Source organism: Notolepis coatsorum, assembly GCF_963971535.1.
Source record: "Notolepis coatsorum genome assembly, chromosome: 11".
Lineage (NCBI taxonomy): Eukaryota > Metazoa > Chordata > Actinopteri > Aulopiformes > Paralepididae > Notolepis > Notolepis coatsorum.
In genome coordinates this window covers 80,669,035-80,689,298 of record NC_140175.1, presented here as the reverse complement: position 1 = coordinate 80,689,298, position 20,264 = coordinate 80,669,035, and the positions used below count along the sequence as shown (strand labels likewise).

Genomic DNA, 20,264 nt, shown 5'->3' with positions numbered 1-20,264 from the left:
GAAGCCTCTAAAACGTCTGCATTCCTGGTCACACCTTCGCCAAGCTGCAGCTAGCAGCAAATGTGATGATCACACACACACACCTGCAGTTAGCCTGCTCATAAACTCATATGAGTGCTGCCATATAACCCTCTCGCAGAAAATTCGCTAATCTCATGAAAATGCAAATCCTATAATCATCTTTTGCAGAGGACTGCACACCCAGAGACTAACCTGATTTTTCCTGGGGGACGCCATCATCTTCAAGGGGAGGGAAGGCAATGATAGTTCAATGCAAGAGCAAAGCCTGAACAATTACATTATCCTAAACGGCTAGCGTACACAACCCCCGCTATCCTTTCCACTGCTGAAAAACACAAGACGCCCCCTTAATTCCGAGGGGATGGGGGACTATGTGTTCCCTCTTATCATCTCACCGCAGAACTTTGGAAAAATCCATATCTTCATAATGCTGACTTGGAATCAAAAACCCCTATCACTTAAAAAAACAAAACTACACAAAAACAAGCCGCTTGCATTTCCTGGCAGAGCAGCGTCTTGGCTTTTCTGAGGAGCAGAGGCCGTCTTTTGGAAACCATTAACAATTCAGAGAGAAATAGCCGGGGCCTCTCCTCCTCGGACTACAAAGTGGAGCCTGAAACCTCAAGTTTAGAGAGGAGGGGTCGACCAAACAGAGAGGGGGCTTTTCTTTTTCTGGAGATGGAAGTTCCTCAGAGACTCAAGACTGCTTCACTGTCTGTCCCTTGAAGACAAACACACTCTCTCTCTCTCTCTCTCTCTCTCTCTCTCTCTCTCTCTTCTCTCTCTCTTTCTCTTCTTCTCTCTCTCTCTCTCTCTCTCTCTCTCTTTCTCTCTCTCTCTCTCTCTCTCTCTCTCTCCTCTCTCTCTCTCTCTCTCTCTCTCTCTCTCTCTCTCTCTCTCTCTCTCTCTCTCTCTCTCTCTCTCTCTCTCTCTCTCTCTCTCTCTCTCTCTCTCTCTCTCTCTCTCTCTCTCTCTCTCTCTCTCTCTCTCTCTTCTGATAAGCCTAAACGGGAGTTGTACTCCAGGAGATAAGCGGCCGTGGGCTCTGATTTACACTGACGCGCACAGGCTCTCCCTCCGCCCTCCCCTGCTTGGCTCCTTGATGATAAATGAATTATCAGCCAAAACAAAGGTTAGTGAATAGAAGCGGCGACTCTGTTCCGCTCTGGTAATGACTGAATTGATGAAATAACCATTAAAACAGGAGCTAATGAGGGGAAACACAATACCGCCGCTGTCTTCGCAGAGACTGATGGATTGCATGTGTTTCAGGTTGACAGAGCAAATAATGGCTCACTCGCCCAACAACCCAATTGCATTGGCTGCTGCTTCTTCTTCCTGTGAATTACTGCTATTAAGGCAAACAGGTTTCGCCAGAACTAGAGTGATGGCAATACAGAGCGACTTTCTTGTTTCTCATTCATCTATGTTTCAAGCTCCTTATATAAACACGCACTGGGGGGGTACCCGCATCTCCCAGGCGCCATATGACGACAACAACAGCACAAAGTCTTAATAGGATAAACCTAAGTGACCTTTGGTGGGGGGTGGTGGCCATAGATGTCTAATCTGCTTTCAAATCATTGGTGTGCATCAGCGCCCCCCCCCCCCCCCCCTATCTCCCCAAAGGCACCGGTGTTGGATCAGATTTCACATTAGGCCAGTCACTTTGTCGAGAAGTATTGCTTCTTCTGCCTTTAGGTAAACCTACACTAATGAAAACCTGTCAACCCCCTCTCCCCCCCACCCGGTTTAAATTAACAAATAACCCCCGCTCACACAGGCGAGGGGGAAGTCGTTGGTAATTAAAATAAATAAGCATGACTGCACCGTTAACAGCCCACTATGAATAGAAGCCGTTCCAATAGTACAGTGAGCATTAGGGCAGAGAGCCGCGCTTGGCACCAAGGCAGATTAGCAATATATCCTTCTCTTTTAATAATGCGCTCAGGGCCATAATAATAACACGCATCGCTGTTTCATTAAAACGTTTTTTTTTTTTTTTTTATTAACACCAGGCGCACAAATCCCCATTGTATGTATATAGCAGGGGTTCTGAGATATCAAGGATCCCTTCGAACACCGCGGAGAGCGATCCAGAAGAATGCGGGCTCGCTTTATGAAGGGTAAAAGTGAGTCATCTTAATATCCATAACTCAGCCACGGAAGGAGAGGGAAAGTGAGCTCACAAATCATAGCAACGTGTAGCAACTAGTATATTCAGTATGTTTGTATGCCAGTGGTGATGCTCCAAACTCAATTTCGTTGTACCAACAATAAAGATTCTATTATATCTAGGGAAAGCGGGCAGCAAAAAAAACGGACTATTCCTTGAGTCTTCTTTATTCCATTTTGGCACATGAATCCCGACAACACGCTATTTGGCTCCATTTGTAAACGGATGTATGTCTTAACTGTAATAGCTGTAATAACCCCACTCACCTTGCCGTTGTGATGTTGATGATGTCGCGACAGGAGAATAATATAGTTGTGTGTTGCAGCAGCGCGCTAAACCAGTCCCGTGTGCGCGTCCCTCTCAACTTCTCCAAAAAGTCGCTGACTGGATCGAGTTATGGGAATTATTGCTATTTTTTAAGACGTTTTGATCTTCCGAGCCGCAATCGTGTATCCGAGCGCAAAGTTTACTCACAGAAAGAATGGCACTCTGAAGTCTGTTCCTCTTTCCGCTTATTATGAGCTCTCAGAGTCGCGATCATGGCACGTTTGATAGGCCTGTATGTCTGTAGCCTACAATCATTCCTTTAGCGCACGGTTAAAGTCAGTACGTTTCTTCTTGTTCATGAATAGAGTCTCTATTCTGTGCAGAAGGCAGGGCTACTCCTTACTTCAAAGCCAAGTGGGAATGCATATTTAAATCACTCCTCCCGTGACGTAGTGGACGCTCTCGTCCCGCAGCCACTGAGAAGAGAGGGGGCGTGGCGCTTGACAGAATGATCGATGGGTGTTTGAGGAACTTTTGCCTAGTTGTAGCTGCTTTAAATAGGCCATAATCACCGCCGCTGAGCAATGCAGAGAAAGCATTAATTAATTATCCTGCCCTCCTCCATCTGCCTCAAAACAGAGGAGACGTCCTCTGTTTTTGTTAAATTGGGCGATCTGATGCTGACTTAGTATTTGAAGTAACCTGGCTATAGTCATGACAATTTGTACATGTACAATCATGACATTTGTTTGTACAGTGTCTCCTCCCCCCCCCCCCTCAATGTACAGTGTTACTTGTTTATACAGTGTGCCCCCGCCCCCCCCCCCCCCAACCACCTCCAATGTAAATTACCCAGTATGGTTGTCAATATCCCAATGTACCCAACCCCCCCACCCAACCTCCTCCAATGTACAGTTTCTACGTCAATGTATATACTCCATTTCTTGACTCCTTCTGTATCACAACAGTACTGTATTTGCAAATCTGGTATGTCATAAATGTATAGATGTAGCAGTACTGACTATCTGTATGTCATGTATGTCATATATGTCTATATGAATTGACAATGGGGGACCCTGATGGAAACAAGACAACGTCTTTCTCAGGTCTGCATCCCCTTAACAATTGTATGTATTGAGCCGTACTGTATTGTACCCATTCTGCAATCTGTTAAATAAAGTTTTCATTCATTCATTCACACACCAAACTTATGAACAGTGGTTGGGAATGTAATGTATGTCCATAATTGTTTGCTTATACTTAAGACATGTCACAATTTGTGTCATGTCACAATCGCAGTCTTAAAACCCTGTACCCGTTGCTCTTGAAGGGTAATCTATTAGATTAGATTAGATTAGATTCAAATGTATTATTATCATATAGTAGCACAAGTACAGTACAATGAAAATAAGTTGGCATCTAACCAGATAAAGAGTGCAAATGTACAGTAAAGTGTTTAACAATACCACAATGACAGCCCCCATACCATATAAACTCTGAACTCCATTGCCTATACCCTAGGTGCTCATAGTAATCATAATAATCATAACTACTTACCTCATACTATAGTCTCTATACCCATGTATGATGTATAATAGTGCTGTATATACCATATATATACATTGATATTATAGCATATATATACTATCCATCTATCTATCAGATCATCTGATGTATGTACAATGTTACAGTATTATTATGTACAGTGATACAGGTATACATACACTATGGTAGTAGTAGCCATACTGGCCAGTTGTATAACTAGTATGAGGGTAAGGGATATAGATATAGTACATGTGTGTAAACAGGAATATATGCAGGTATATTCAGACAGGTGTGGATGTACATATACGGTAAATATTACAGTATAATATATACAGTATTATTGTGCATGGCTATCATACAGAGTAATATGGATAGACAAGTAGACTATAGTTTGAGGTATAGGTTGTGATTACAAAGGCAGTTAATTAATTATCTTGCCCTAAACTGTAAAAAAATTAAAATAAAAAATATCACATGAAATTCACTGTATTATTTTACAGATTACTTTGTTTGTCTACTTTAATTGTAAATACCATAAAAATACAGTAAATTACCTTTTATCAAAATATTAACCATTAAATAAAGGTTGTAATCTGTACATTTATTTGATTTTACTGTAATTTGACAGTAAGTATTTGGAAACCATTGATGCCAGACATTTACCGTTTTCCTTGCAGCTTTTTTCTTACAGTGTAGGCATACAGATATTGTATAGTCAACTGTGTTTGCAACTCATACAGTCATGTGTGTGTGATATTATAAGGTCAGTGTTAACTTTTACAGTAATAAGAAAAGGAAAGGAAAAGGAAAATGATATTGTGCTGTATCACAACAGAGAAGACTGTATGTTCATCTCCTGGAGTGCCTCTTCTGCTTGCGCGCTGCACCAACATACTACACCAATGACTGTGCGGCTAAAGACTAATTTACTTTCCAGCGCGTTTCTCTCCACAACAATCAGGAGTTATTTACCAATAAAATCACGAGGTTTGTGGAAACCGAAACAGTATCTAGCCCCCCACCCAACCACCTCCAATGTACAGTCCCCCCCCCCACCCAACCACCTCAATGTACAGTCTCCCCCACCCCACCCCCTCCAATGTACAGTCTCCCCCCACCCACCCAACCACCTCCAATGTACAGCCCCCACCCCACCCACCCAATCACCTCCAATGTACAGTTTCTTCGTCAAATGTATATACGCTCTTTTTTAGACTCTTTTTGTATCACAAACAGTACTGTATTTTTAGATCTGGTATGTCATGAATGTATAGATGTAGCAGTACTGTCTATCTGTATGTCATGTATGTCTATATGTTATGATGAATTGAAAATGGGGGACCCTGATGTAAACAAGACGAAAGTCTTTCTCTGGTCTGCATCCCCTTAACAATTGTGTGTTTTGAGCCGTACTGTATTGTACCCATTCTGCAATCTGTTAATAACAGTTTCAATCAATCAATCAATCAATCTCTGAATCACACTCACACACACACACACACACACACACACACACACACACACACACACACACCTCGCGATGCTGCAGCCATACAAACCGGCGTGATTAGTGAGCGGATGGAACACACACAGCCCTTGTAGTCACTGGCTGAACACTGGACTTGGAGGGAGACCCCCCCCCCCCCCCCTCCGACTGAAAGGGGCCTCCAACTAACGGGAAAATTATTCTAACCACAATGTGGGTTCCCTGTCAACGCCTTTAATTACGTAGTTATTTATATACCCCATGCCCCTCGTGGCCCAACTATAGCCCCGCACCACGGTCATACATCACACCTGCGGAGGCGTGTAATAATAACTATAATAATAACTACAGCAGGTTTTTACTGTCTGCGAGAGTGCTGCTCGGGGAGTGCGAGGCTCTGTGGTTATTTGGTTATTTTCATAGTCTTATTAACCAGAAAATATGCTAACACGTTGAGTACCCAATCTGTCTTTTGTCAATTTCAAAACACAAGCCAGAAAAGGCATAATTACTCTATCCCGTTATCATCAAAACATATAGTATTGCCAGAAAGCTACAGTTGTAACTCAATGGATAATATTAGGGTGCGCTATGTATGACTATTTTCACCTCTCTCTACATATCCATATATATATCGGCTAAAGGGAGCCTGCGTTCCTAATTCGAAAATTAAATCTGAAATGGTAAACATTTCCATATAGCCTGCAGATAATATCTTATCACAAGGGACCTCGTTTACTTTAGGTTAACTTAAAGCCTTGAATGCATTTAGTCAAACCTTAGAAATTGTGACATCTTGTGGAGAAATGATATGGATATACGGTACTGTATGTGCCCGTCTTTCAGTCATCACATGCCAACATAACGTACAGTATAAAATGTGGGGGAAACAGAATGACAATAGATCATTATTTTCATAACCCTTTCCAATGGCAAACTATTCAAAAGGTTCAAGTGTTAAACTACATAAATACAAGTAATCTAATTCATTAAAAACGTGGTTATTGTCCTTGAAATGAGATTAGATTACTGTCAAATGTTTTGTCATTATACAGCACAATTACAGCACAACAAAAATAAGTTTGGTATCCAACCAGAGTGCAAATGTAACAGTAAAAGTGCAATAGTAATGTACAATGTACAGGTGATTAAACTGGATATACAATATATAAATTAGTACAGAGTAATAGTGCATGTGCAGAGTAGTATTATTAATATGTACAGTGATACAGGTATAAAGACCACCATGGTAGTAAGTCATACTGGCCAGCAGCGTAACTAGTAAGAGTAGGTAAGTAAGGGATATATTAATTGTGGTAATATGGTAATATAGGGTCTAGTCACTATAGGTGTTTTAATATAGAGACTAGGTGCTTTAATATAGGGACTATGTGTTTTTAATATAGGGATTAGGTGTTTTAATATGGGGACTAGGTGTGTTAATGTAGGGACTATAGGTGTTTAATATATAGGCATTATGTGTTTTAATATAGGGACTAGGTGCTTTAATATCAGGACTAGGTGTTTTAATATAGTTATTAGGTGTTTTAATATATGGATTAAGTGTTGTAATATAGGGACTAGGTGTTTCAATATAGAGACTAGGTGTTTTAATATAGAGACTATATGTGTTTAATATAGAGACTAGGTGTTTTAATATAGAGACTAGGTGTTTTAATATAGAGATAGGTGTTCTAATATAGGGACTAGGTGCTTTAATATCGGGACTAGGTGTTTTAATATAGAGACTATATGTGTTTTAATATAGAGATAGGTGTTTTAATATAGAGACTAGGTGTTTTAATATAGAGACTAGGTGTTTTAATATAGAGAGATAGGTGTTTTAATATAGGGACTGTTAGGGTTTGTAACCGACCTCAAGCGCAACGGCACAGAGAGAGTTGTTTCAGAGTTAGCCAAAGCAAGGGCGTATTTATTCTCAGAGTCACAAGATTGAATTAGGTTGAGCAACAGAACAAACGGGGAATCTGGCATGTGAAGATTGTTGCGGCTCTGCAGATTCTCCCAGTAGGTGGTGGTGAGGAATTAGCTTGTGACGTCTGAAGCCGCTCTGCAGATCCTCCCAGTATTCACTCCAGGTGGAAACGGAGAGAGAGAGAGAAATCCCAGTTAGCCCAGCGCACAACAGAAACAGAGAGGTGACTGATCCAAATAAATATCCAAGTGACTTGATCTTCGGTGTGATACACACAGTTAGCAGAGTCCAGAGAAAAAACAATACGGTAATCCAAAGTGTAAATCCAACAACAAAAAATAGGTGAGAACAGTATAACAAAAACGGGATCTCTTCGGTGTTTCACAAACACACAAAAAACTGGTGATCCCAAAAGAACTGTTTCCAAAAACTCACCAGAGCGCAACGCGTAAAGCGGGCAGATAAACGAGGCGCAGCTTCGTACGGGAAATCAGGTTCTCCACAGGGATTACTTCACGAAAGTCCTGGGGAGCAACAGACAGGGAACAGCGACGGGAAAGACAGGCAAATGCAGGAGAATATTCAAAACGATCCAACATCGATATTAGGGGGATCAGGGTATATAAAGCCACAGGGCGCTGATGACAAGCTGTGACAGCTGAAAATTGAAAATTGATCATTGCTCCAGAAGCGTGTGGTGGGGAGAGCACCAATCAACACGGCACCCCACAGGAAAGAAGCGTGTGGCGGGGAATGCAATTAATTAACAAAATACCTTAAAGGAACGGAGCGAGTGGGTGGGGAGCGGACCAAACCTCACAGGGACCCACCCACGATTGCACTCATATACATGGCACACAACACCATTATTAAATTGGCAGACAACACAATGGTGGTGGGCCTCATCAAAAACAACGATGTCTGCCTACAGGGAGGAGGTGCAGCACCTGGTGGTGTGATCAGCAACCTGGCCCTCAACACCAAGAAAACCAAGGAGATCATCGTGGACTCCATGCAGACTGGAGCTGGTATACGCACCCCCTCGTCCATATCAACGGTCAAGTGTGTCTCCAGCTTCAAATTCATGGGAGTCCACACCGCTGACGACCTTTCTTGGACATCTCGTCATTGGTCAAGACGGCTCACCATGAATGAATGAATGAAAACTTTATTTAACAGATTGCAGAATGGGTACAATACAGTACGGCTCAATACATACAATTGTTAAGGGGATGCAGACCTGAGAAAGACGTTTGTCTTGTTTCCATCAGGGTCCCCCATTTTCAATTCATATAGACATTTATGACATACACAACATACATGACATTTATGGCATAGTCAAGTCAAGTCAAGTCAGTTTTATTTGTATAGCACGTTTACAAATGACTAACAGCCAATCCAAAGTGCTTCACAACATGATAAAAAACACATACAATGCAATAAAAATACACTAGAAAAGAGGTAGAGTACAGTACAGTGCAAAGTGCAAAGTGCAATAAAAGAGACAAGAAAATTTGATAGGTACATAGGTACATATAGGTATTTAGTACTTTAGTACAGCGCCTCTTCTTCCTGAGGAGACTGAGGAAAGCCCACCTGTCTCCTTAGATTCTGTTGAACTTGTACCAGTGCACCATAGAAAGCATACTCACCAACTGCATCACAGTCTGGTACGGCAACTGCACTGCCTCAGACTGGAAAGCACTGCAGATGGTGGTGAAAACCTCCCAATGCATCACTGGTACAACCCTCCCTGCAATTGAGTCTATCCATCACAAATGGTGTCTGAGGAAGGCATGCAGCAGTGTCAAGGACGCGTTATTTTTTTTCCTAGCCGCATTTCTCAGAGACGCTTTCTGATTGGCCGACGCCTGTTTCTACACTGGTTAAGCTTAGGCACTCTTTCGAAGTTGGTTAAGGTTAGAGTTTGTCTTAGAGCGTGACGGCAAGTTCTTTCGCCGGTTAAGCTTAGGCACTCTTTCGAAGTTGGTTAAGGGTTAGAGTTTGTCTTAGAGCATGGCGATAGAACGCCAGGTAGTTTGCAGGCTGTTCGACGCGGAAATGGGCAAAGACACAGCTCGTCACGCGATTGGGCAAACATGTCAGTGGCCAATCAGAGAGAGTCAGTCAGTGGCCAATCAGAGAGTGTCTTCGAGAAATGCGGCTAGGAAGAAAAATAGCGCGTGCAGGACGCGCGAATACTTTCTATGTGTTCACTGTTGTGTTACTGGCTGCTTCTCGGCATAAGCCCCATAATAAGACCGTCTCTGGCTTCGTCCAGCGGACACCAGAGCTCAGCGATGCCGCTCGCGGCAGCATATTCTCCCCGCTGGCGATCGGAGCACGGAGGGTCGTGGACCCGCAACGCAGCCGCGAAGCCGGCGATGCGATTTTTTATTGGTTTGTCATGACAAACCAATTACATAATCCAACATATGTGTAAAGAAACAACATATTCCAGTTAACGGTATATTTTTTTAATGATTCGTTACGGCGTAATCAATACTCCATTTGTATAAATTAGGTTAACTGGAGCGTAGTATTGCTGCCTGGCTGGCGGCCGCGTCGCGGCTCATGCTCATGCGCGCGCTCGGCCAATCAGAGCAATGCGGAAGGACAAGTGGGCTGCCGAAAGTATTCACGCCTCCGGGAGGTGCTACAGGAACCTCCGCTCCAAGTCAAGCAGACTCAGGAACAGCTTATTTCCCTCAGGTGTCATCTCCCTGAACTCCCAGCCCCCCCCCCCCCCCCCCCCCATATCATATAAACTCTGAACTCTGACTTCATTGCCTATACCCTAGAGACTCTGTTACTGTACAAACTTTGAACTCTGTTGCTTACTCAATTTATACCTACATACTGCTATCACTGTCTACAACTGTAATCATAGTAATCATAACACCTCATACTATAGTTTACCCATATAACCCTGTATGATAGAATGTACAATCGTGCTGTATATACAGTTTTATACATTTATATATTTATATTTACCACACACACACATATATATATATATATTTTATATATTAAGGCTGTCAAAGTTAATGCGTTATTAACGCGTTAAAGCACAATTATTTTAGCGCCACTATTTTTTAGCGCAAGATTAACGTTTAAAAATAAGAGAGAGAGAGAGAGAGAGAGAGGGGGGGGGGGGGAGAGAGATGAGGAAGGGGCAAGAGAGAAAGAGAGCTGGGAGAGTGTGTGTGTGAGAGAGAGAGAGAGAGAGAGAGAGAGAGAGAGAGAGAGAGAGAGAGAGAGAGAGAGAGAGAGAGAGAGAGAGAGAGAGAGAGAGAGAGAGAGAGAGAGGGGGGGGGGGGGCGGGTGTGAGTCCTCAGCCCTTCTGTGGGTGAATGTAACAAGTTCCTAACATTTTCTTTCCCCTATTATTTTATGCACACTTTATTCATTGTTTTAAATTATTATTTTCATTTAAGTTATTTTGTGCATCACTCTGTTTTGACTTTTGCAATGCATGAGGGTCATCCTTTTGTGTTAAATGGCTGTATAAAGCAAGCATTTGTAGACTCATGTTGATAAGAGTATTAAAACTTGAAAAAGATCTGTTTAAGGTAGATTTAGAACAGATAAAAAATATGCGATTAATTTGCTATTAATCTCGAGTTAACTATGGACAATCATGCGATTAAATATTTGAATCGATTGACAGCCTTAATATATATATATCCACATCTGTATGTACATAGGCTGCATATAATCCTTTTTACATATCTGTAGATACTATATCTATATCTGTACATATCCCTTACCTACTCTTACTAGTTATGGTGCTGACCAGTATGACTTACTACCAAGCAATCCATAGTGTCTTTATATCACTGTACATATTAATACTACAACTCTGCACTACACTCAGTAGTACTAATTTATATGATATACCCAATTTAACCACCTGTACATTGTATAATACTATTTTCACTCTGGTTGGATGCTAAGCTTATTTTTGTTGTACTGTAGCCTACTTGTGCTGTATAATAGCAATACATTTGAATCTAATCTAAAGGTGTTTTGTTTCATCACTCAGAATTTCTTTTCCACAATGTGACGAGTCTCGACTGAAAAACAACAACCAACTATTTTTTTTTAAAACATCAACATATCCCTTTAAAGGCCCAATCCGTGATCCAAGCATAAATTAATAAACTGGAATGGAGACATGTTTTCATTCTCTATTTGATTGACTGAGTTCTTAATACATTGACTAATATATAAATAATTTATACATACTGTATGAGTTTTAAACTGTATTTGTTGACACCGGAGTAACACAGACCAGCCGGTCTACATTTGGATTCATGAAGGAGAAAGAAAGTTCCAAATAGGCTATTTTCCATCTAGAAACCAACCCTTTCAGAATGTATCTGAAAAAAGTAATATGGACAAAAAAAGCCAGACTGTGCCTTTGAGTATAAGAGTTTTGCCAGTATTACCAATGACCAGTGGAGGGCAGTATCATCACACCAACCATGTTCACTTGAGAAACCTCATATCAATGTGTCTCAAGTGAACCCTGCCCAAGACAACAACAAACTAGAACTAACCTTGTTCCCAGTTTTATCTCATCCGTGAGATAAAGACTGGTAAAGCACTACGGCCGAAAGTGTGTATGGGGTAGAATTTCCGGTGTATGTACTTCCCCTGGAAGATGCCTCCGGCCCTCCGAACGGACCAAACTTTTCCCGAATCCTGTCGGCAAACAAGCTAGAACGTCCCGGTCATGTAGTAAATTCTTCAGGCAAAGCCGTTGCAGTGGCTTAAACGAGGAAATATTGTGCATTTCACACGTTTCTATAATTGTTTTGTCGAAACCGGAAAGCCCGTAGCCGGTACTTCCTGTACTTCCGTTTTCACACTTTAGGAGGCATTATAGCTTTACCAGCCTAACATAGAACCCTGATCAAGACAGCAATAAACACAACTTATACAACGGCATGCAAATTTCTCGATTCTGATTGGCTGAAACAGTCAAGTTAGACGTGGTTATTTCTCATAACCCACGCTCGTGATCCCAGAACCCGCCCACAACCGAATTACAATCACTCCGCCAGTTCGACTTTTTAGGAAAAACCAAGATGGCGGACAATAATCTTTACGAATGGATGTGTTGAAAGCGTCATAACGACTCATTCAAAAACGATTCTGTCACATGGAATGTGTTAGTATTTTAAACAATGTTGGATGATGTAATTGATGGGTCTTGACTCAATCTAGAACAAAAGAAAAATCGCGGATTGATTGATAGATTAATTGATTGATTTAAATTTCTTCCTTCCTACTTTCCGACTGCAGCGTTCTCTCTCACACTGTCCGACGCTGGCGTACCCACAAACACACACATACACACACACACACACACACACACACACACACATACACACACACACGCACACACACACTGTGACACACACACACACACACACACACACGCACACACACACACACACACTCCTGTCTGCAACAGCGGGGGAGTCAGACTGAGAGAGAAGCAGCGCTGTTTTAAGTGAGCATGGTCTATTGAATTGATTGATTGGTTGATTGCTAATTTTATTACTGTACCCCTGGTTTCCAACTGGTTAAGTTTAGGCTAAAAGAAATAAATAAAAAAATAGGGCGAAGAAAACGTTTTTTTCCTATAGGGCAAAGAAAACGTTTTAATAAATTTTCAATCAATCATTCCAATAATACACAGTTGGATGTGTTAGTTGGTTGGATGCACTTCAAGCTGCTTCCACATGAGGCAACTTCTCTCAATCATTCCAATAATACACAGTTGGATGTGTTAGTTTGGTTGGATGCACTTCAAGCTGCTTCCACATGGAGTTGTGGGAACTACTTTTTCTGGCGGATGGTTTTTTCAATAAATCTTCGATTAATGTGTGTTTATTGTATAGAAATAAGGTTGGATGAATCTGGCAGTTGTATAAAAGCTTTACACAACGGCATGCAAATTTCTCGATTCTGATTGGCCATTCACACGTCTTTATTGGTAACAATCCACGGTCCTGGGCTCAGGACCCGCCCACAACCAAATCACATAACCCTCCCCGGCTCACTCCGGGAGAAAACAGGATCGCGGAGAACAAATGGTTATGTTGAAAGCACCATAACGACTAAATATGAAGCGATTCTGTCAAGGGGAATGTGTTAGTATTTTAAACAATGTTGGATGATGTAATTGATGGGTCTTGACTCAATCTAGAACAAAAGAAAAATCGCGGATTGATTGATAGATTAATTGATTGATTTAAATTTCTTCCTTCCTACTTTCCGACTGCAGCGTTCTCTCTCACACTGTCCGACGCTGGCGTACCCACAAACACACACATACACACACACACACACACACACACACACACACACACACACATACACACACACACACACACACGCACACACACACTGTGACACACACACACACACACACACGCACACACACACACACACACTCCTGTCTGCAACAGCGGGGGAGTCAGACTGAGAGAGAAGCAGCGCTGTTTTAAGTGAGCATGGTCTATTGAATTGATTGATTGGTTGATTGCTAATTTTATTACTGTACCCCTGGTTTCCAACTGGTTAAGTTTAGGCTAAAAGAAATAAATAAAAAAATAGGGCGAAGAAAACGTTTTTTTCCTATAGGGCAAAGAAAACGTTTTAATAAATTTTCAATCAATCATTCCAATAATACACAGTTGGATGTGTTAGTTGGTTGGATGCACTTCAAGCTGCTTCCACATGAGGCAACTTCTCTCAATCATTCCAATAATACACAGTTGGATGTGTTAGTTTGGTTGGATGCACTTCAAGCTGCTTCCACATGGAGTTGTGGGAACTACTTTTTCTGGCGGATGGTTTTTTCAATAAATCTTCGATTAATGTGTGTTTATTGTATAGAAATAAGGTTGGATGAATCTGGCAGTTGTATAAAAGCTTTACACCACGTGCAGTCGTGATTTGTGACCAATAAACCATGCCTAGGGGGGTCTAACGACCCTCGGCTGCGCCTCGGGCCTAACAACCACCCCTAGGCATGGTTTATTGGTCACAAACCACTCCTGCGTGTGATGTAATGCTTAAATAGAACCCTGACCAAGACAACAACAAACTAACATAGAACCTTGACCAAGACAGCAAAGAAAATAAAAAATGGAACCTTGACCAAGACAGCAACAAACTAACATAGAATCCTGACCAAGACAGCAACAAACTAACATAGAAGATATAGATATACAGTAGTATATACAGTAAAATTCATGTGACATGTAAAAATGATTATATGCAGGTATATTCAGACAGATGTGGATACATATATGGTAAATATAAAGATATAAAGAGTTATATGGGTAGACTATAGTTTGACGTAGGTAGTTATGATTATAGTGTAAGGCAGTTGTAGACAGTGAAGGCAGTAAGCATGGTATAAATTGAGTATAGGCAACAGATTTACAAACATAAACATAAAGACAGACAACACCTTCATCACAGACAAGCTGGATGTGGCCAGATACTTAAACATTTTCTTCACAAACATAGCCACAACACTGGTTAATAAACTACCCTCCCACTCAGGGCATTTTGGGGTAGAACACATCCTAGCCTACTACAAAAACCTAGGGGTCCGCAAAGACGACTTCAAACTTGTAATATTCATGCTTTGAATATATCTTTACTATATTATTCATGCTGTGAATATATCATTTACGACAGGCGCGCCAGGCGCACCTTGCTTATGTATACCTGACCAGGGGTCCTCACAGGCAGTTGGCTGCCAGCCGTGAATGGAGTTACACTCATGCTGAACGATGCTTACCTTTGAATAAACATATAAATGCTATCTCCTCGTCCTGAAGATTATTCTATTTAATCGAATACGACATGGTGTCAGAAGCAGGATGAACATGGATATCAACGGAGTCCCGTCGCCACGGATGAATTGGGATTCTCTGGACTTACCGGGAGAATGGAAGAAGTTCAGGCAGCATGCGGAGTTGATGTTTTCGGGCCCACTCAAGAAGAAAGGAGAGGACGAGAAATGTAGCTACCTGCTATTGTGGAGCGGAGAAAGAGGGAGAGACATTCACAACACATGGACTCTCAGTGCAGATGAAGCAAAGGTATTGAAGAGCTACTATGACAATTTCGAAGCATACGTACTTCCAAGGAGGAACACAATCTTCGCCAGGTACAAATTCCATGAGAAAACCCAGCAACCGAGCGAGTCATTCGAACAATTTGTCACTGCATTGAAACTACTGGTGAAAGACTGTGCATATGTGAACAATGATGAGATGGTTAGAGACCGCATAGTGTTTGGCATACACTCAGCAAAAGTAAGAGAGAAACTATTAAACGTAGGATCAGACTTGTCGTTAGACAACGCGATAGATATAGCTAGAGCCCACGAGCTAGCACAATCACAGATAAAGAGCTTTACTGGCGCCACGTGCAGCGCGCAGGAGCAGCTCGTGCACGAGGTGCACAGACATGAACAGAAGCATAGCGCTCAGAGATATCGCCCCAGAGCAGAGTGGACAGAGAGAGCGAACAGAGCGAGCGACACAGACACACGTAAGAACTGTGGATACTGTGGGGGTAGAGCTCACAAGGAAGGGGATAATTGTGTAGCTAGGGGAAAACAGTGCACGAAGTGTGGAAAATGGAACCACTTTGCCAAAGTCTGCAGGGCCGGTAGCTTCCAGAAAAAGTCAGTACACGAGATTAGCATGCGCTCTGAGTCAGGAGAAGAGTCAGACGAACTGTATGTAGACACCGTGACAGACAGACGGTTTGATGCAACAGAACAAGCGTTCGCAGACATACAAGTAGGAAAACAGGGCACAGAGCTTAAATTTAAATTAGACACAGGTGCACAAGTAAATGTAATTCCTTTGAGAGAGTATCACAGTTTACAAGATAAACGCAAAATACAGCCTACCTCACGCAGACTGACAGGATATGGTGGAGAGAAGCTAGTGGTAAAGGGCACATGCACGTTAAAGTGTAAATACAAAGAGCGTGGCATGTTGTTAGACTTTTACATAGTAGACACTCAGGCACCCCCAGTTCTAGGTTTACAGGCATGCCTGAATATGGACCTCATTAAACTAGTATTGTCAGTGAATGCACACACAGATAAACAGTCCATCATGGAAGAATACCACGACGTGTTTAAAGGGATAGGACTATTCCCAGGAGAGTGTCACATCCATATAGACCCAGACGCCAAGCCAGTAGTCTGCCCACTGAGAAGGACACCGATCGCCCTGCGTGGCCGACTAAAGAAGGAGCTACAGAGTATGGAAGACACACAGATCATCGCTAGAATCATCGAAGTGGGTCAGTGCACTGGTCATTGTTGAGAAACCACGCACAGGCAAGCTCAGACTATGTTTGGATCCTAAGGAGCTAAACAAGGCTATCAAGCGCCCGCACTACCCTCTGCCGACACTAGAGGACATCACACCCAGACTAACAGGCACACGCTATTTCAGCGTACTGGATGCAAGGTCGGGATACTGGTCCATCAAGCTCTCCACAGAATCATCGAAGCTGACGACGTTCAACACACCGTTTGGACGGTACAGATTCCTACGATTACCATTTGGGCTCGCTTCTGCCCAAGACGAGTTCCAACGAAAAATCGACGAGACATACGAGGGACTGAACAGAGTAGCAGCTATAGTAGACGACATCCTTGTATATGGCGCGACCAGAGAGGAACACGATAAGAACCTACATGCAATGATGGCGAGATCACGGGAGAGAGGCGTTCGGCTCAACGCAGACAAGTGCACCATCGGAGCCACCGAAGTGAGCTACTTCGGGCACATCCTTTCAGCCGACGGCATGAAGCCTGACCCAGGCAAGATAGCTGCCATCAAGGAGATGGAGGCGCCAAAGAGCCGTGCAGAACTGGAAACCGTGCTAGGTATGGTCAACTATCTGGCGAAATTCGCCCCGAGCCTCTCCGAGATCAACGCACCCATGAGACAGCTGCTTAAACAATCGAATGAATTCCTGTGGGACGCGCAGCACGACGCTGCATTCCAAAAGATGAAAGACATACTTACCAGTGAACCTGGGCCAGTCCTCATCTACTTTGACCCAGATAAGGAGCTCAGCTTACAAGTGGACGCATCAAAGTATGGTCTGGGTGCTGTGCTGATGCAGGAAGGGAGGCCCATTAGCTACGCATCCAGATCACTCACGGACAGCGAGGTCAACTACGCACAAATCGAAAAGGAGATGTACGCAGTCCTTTATGGATTCAAACGTTTCCACCAATATGCCTACGGTCGCCATGTTATGGTGCAATCTGACCACAAGCCCCTGGAGTCGATCATGAAGAAGCCGATCGCCGCAGCCCCACCGCGGTTACAGAGGATGATACTGCAACTACACAAGTACAACTTCACGATCGTGCACCGCCCTGGGAAAGACATCCCAGTAGCCGACACGCTGTCCAGGAAATCACTCACCTCTCACGACGACGGTCTCAGTGAAGGGATGGACCTTCAGGTACACATGGTGAACAACAGCTTACCTGTACACGACGACAGGCTACAGGAGATCAGAGAAACGACAGACAATGACACACAGCTAAAGCTGCTCAGCCAGGCTATCCTGGAGGGATGGCCTGAGGAAAGAAAACAATGCCCCCAGAACATTACCGAATACTGGAATCACAGAGATGAACTATCCAAGACGAATGGAATAATTTTCAAGGGGGAGAAAATAGTCATCCCTACCAGCCTCAGAGGAGATATGCTGATCAAGATCCATGCAGGCCACATGGGAATGGAAAAATGCAAACTGAGAGCACGAGACATCATGTTCTGGCCTGGAATGGGTAGACATATAGAGCAAGTCGTGGAGAAGTGCTCAATATGCCAAGAGCGCCGCCCATCAAACACCAAGGAGCCCATGATGCCTCATCGTATCCCAGACCGCCCCTGGCAGGTTGTAGGGACAGATCTCTTTAACTGGAACAACCAGGACTATGTTGTGACCGTCGACTACTACAGCAGATTCTTCGAACTAGACAGACTTCACAGCACCACATCGGCAGCTGTTATCCACAAGCTAAAGGCAGCCTGTGCCAGGCATGGCGTCCCAGAGACCATAGTCTCGGACAACGGACCACAATACAAGTCTAAAGAGTTCGAGGCATTCGCCAAGTCGTGGGAGTTCACACACGTCACGTCAAGCCCACACTATCCGCAAAGCAACGGACTAGCGGAGAGAACCGTGAAGACGGCAAAATCACTCATGGACAAGGCTAAGGCAGACGGAAGAGACCCGTACCTAAGCCTCCTGGAGTATCGTAATACCCCAGTCGACAACTTCAAATCGCCGGCACAACTGTTGATGAGCCGCAGGCTACGCTCAACCCTCCCGAGCACCAACCAACAGCTGCGGCCAGGGGTAGTAAGCCAAAAAGATGGACATAACAAGCGAGTGCAAAGACAACAGCACCAGAAGAAATACTATGACAGGTCAGCTAGACCGCTGCCCCCACTACATTGTGGTGAATCTGTCAGGCTACAAGAACTTGGACGCTGGAGGCCAGCAGTAGTCATACAACCAGCTGACACTGCGCGGTCATACCACGTTCGCACCCAAGATGGACGCGAATACCGCCGCAACCGCAGGCACCTGAGGGACACGAAAGAGGAACACTTCCAGGACAGCGACGGTATGCCAAGTCCAGAGAGCGTCGATCAACCGCCGGAGACCAACGACCCTGAACTGCCAGAGGACTCAGAAGAGAACTCAGCTTCATACTACACCAGATCCGGCCGAGCAGTGAAGCCTCGGGACATTTTAGACCTATAAATGTACAGGGTGCAGGCGGATCGCTGCCCTATTATAACACCATTTGCCCCATTGAAAAAAAAAAGAAAAAAAAAAAAAAGGGGTGGTGAAATGTAACAAATATTAATGTATGCTGAAATGATGACTTACTATGTGTTGAATCTATGACCTACTTACCTTGCTTAATTGTCTATATATTCCCATTTTGTTAGCAAGCTACTTCTACAAATAAGAACTGCATATGGTAAGAGTGTTGAGACACGACCAAATAAGGCGGAGCTGTTATGAAGCCTACCGTCCTCGCCGCTGTCGTGCTCCCGAGGCTCGAGACGACGTGGTAATATCTCGCGGCGTCGTCGTCAACCCCTCGTAGGGCGAACTGCGCCTCTGTTTGCGCGAACCACGCCGCCGCAGAATGCTCCCAAAACTCCGGCAATCGAATAATAACGGCATCGTTTGCCATGTTCGGTCCGGTCCCTGATACTTCAGCGAGACCAATGTCGGGGTCACCAGTGTAGTGCCGAGAGATGGGAGTCGGAGACGGTAGCTTGAGTTAGAGCGAACAGCATCTATTTGGTACACACATACAACATGCTACTGCACAGCTGAAGTATTCAAATATTAAAGCAGACTATCCAGAATAAGAGGGCACACAATACGAACTGTAATACCTTGATACATGAATCTTTATGTTTAACATATTAATCCTACCTGTTTACATTGCCTGGTCTTGACACAGGTAACGCACTTGTTATTGTTTACAAAGAAACTCTTACAGAGTATTGCACAACCATTCCTAATTTCAATTTTGTTCATAGCTTATTAAGCTTTCTCTAAAAGAAGGAGGATGTAATATTCATGCTTTGAATATATCTTTACTATATTATTCATGCTGTGAATATATCATTTACGACAGGCGCGCCAGGCGCACCTTGCTTATGTATACCTGACCAGGGGTCCTCACAGGCAGTTGGCTGCCAGCCGTGAATGGAGTTACACTC

The 20,264-nt window shown here is 43.4% G+C and overlaps 1 protein-coding gene across 1 annotated transcript in view; it reads right to left on the bottom strand.

Annotated features, from left to right (window-relative positions):
• Positions 1-2,852, bottom strand: part of lmo4a (LIM domain only 4a) — a 36,477-nt gene extending 33,625 nt beyond the window's left edge. The window contains exon 1 of the mRNA XM_084324196.1: positions 2,464-2,852. The gene's annotated coding sequence lies outside the window, so the exon portion shown is untranslated. The remainder of the gene's footprint in view (positions 1-2,463) is intronic.
• Positions 2,853-20,264: the final 17,412 nt, after the last annotated feature.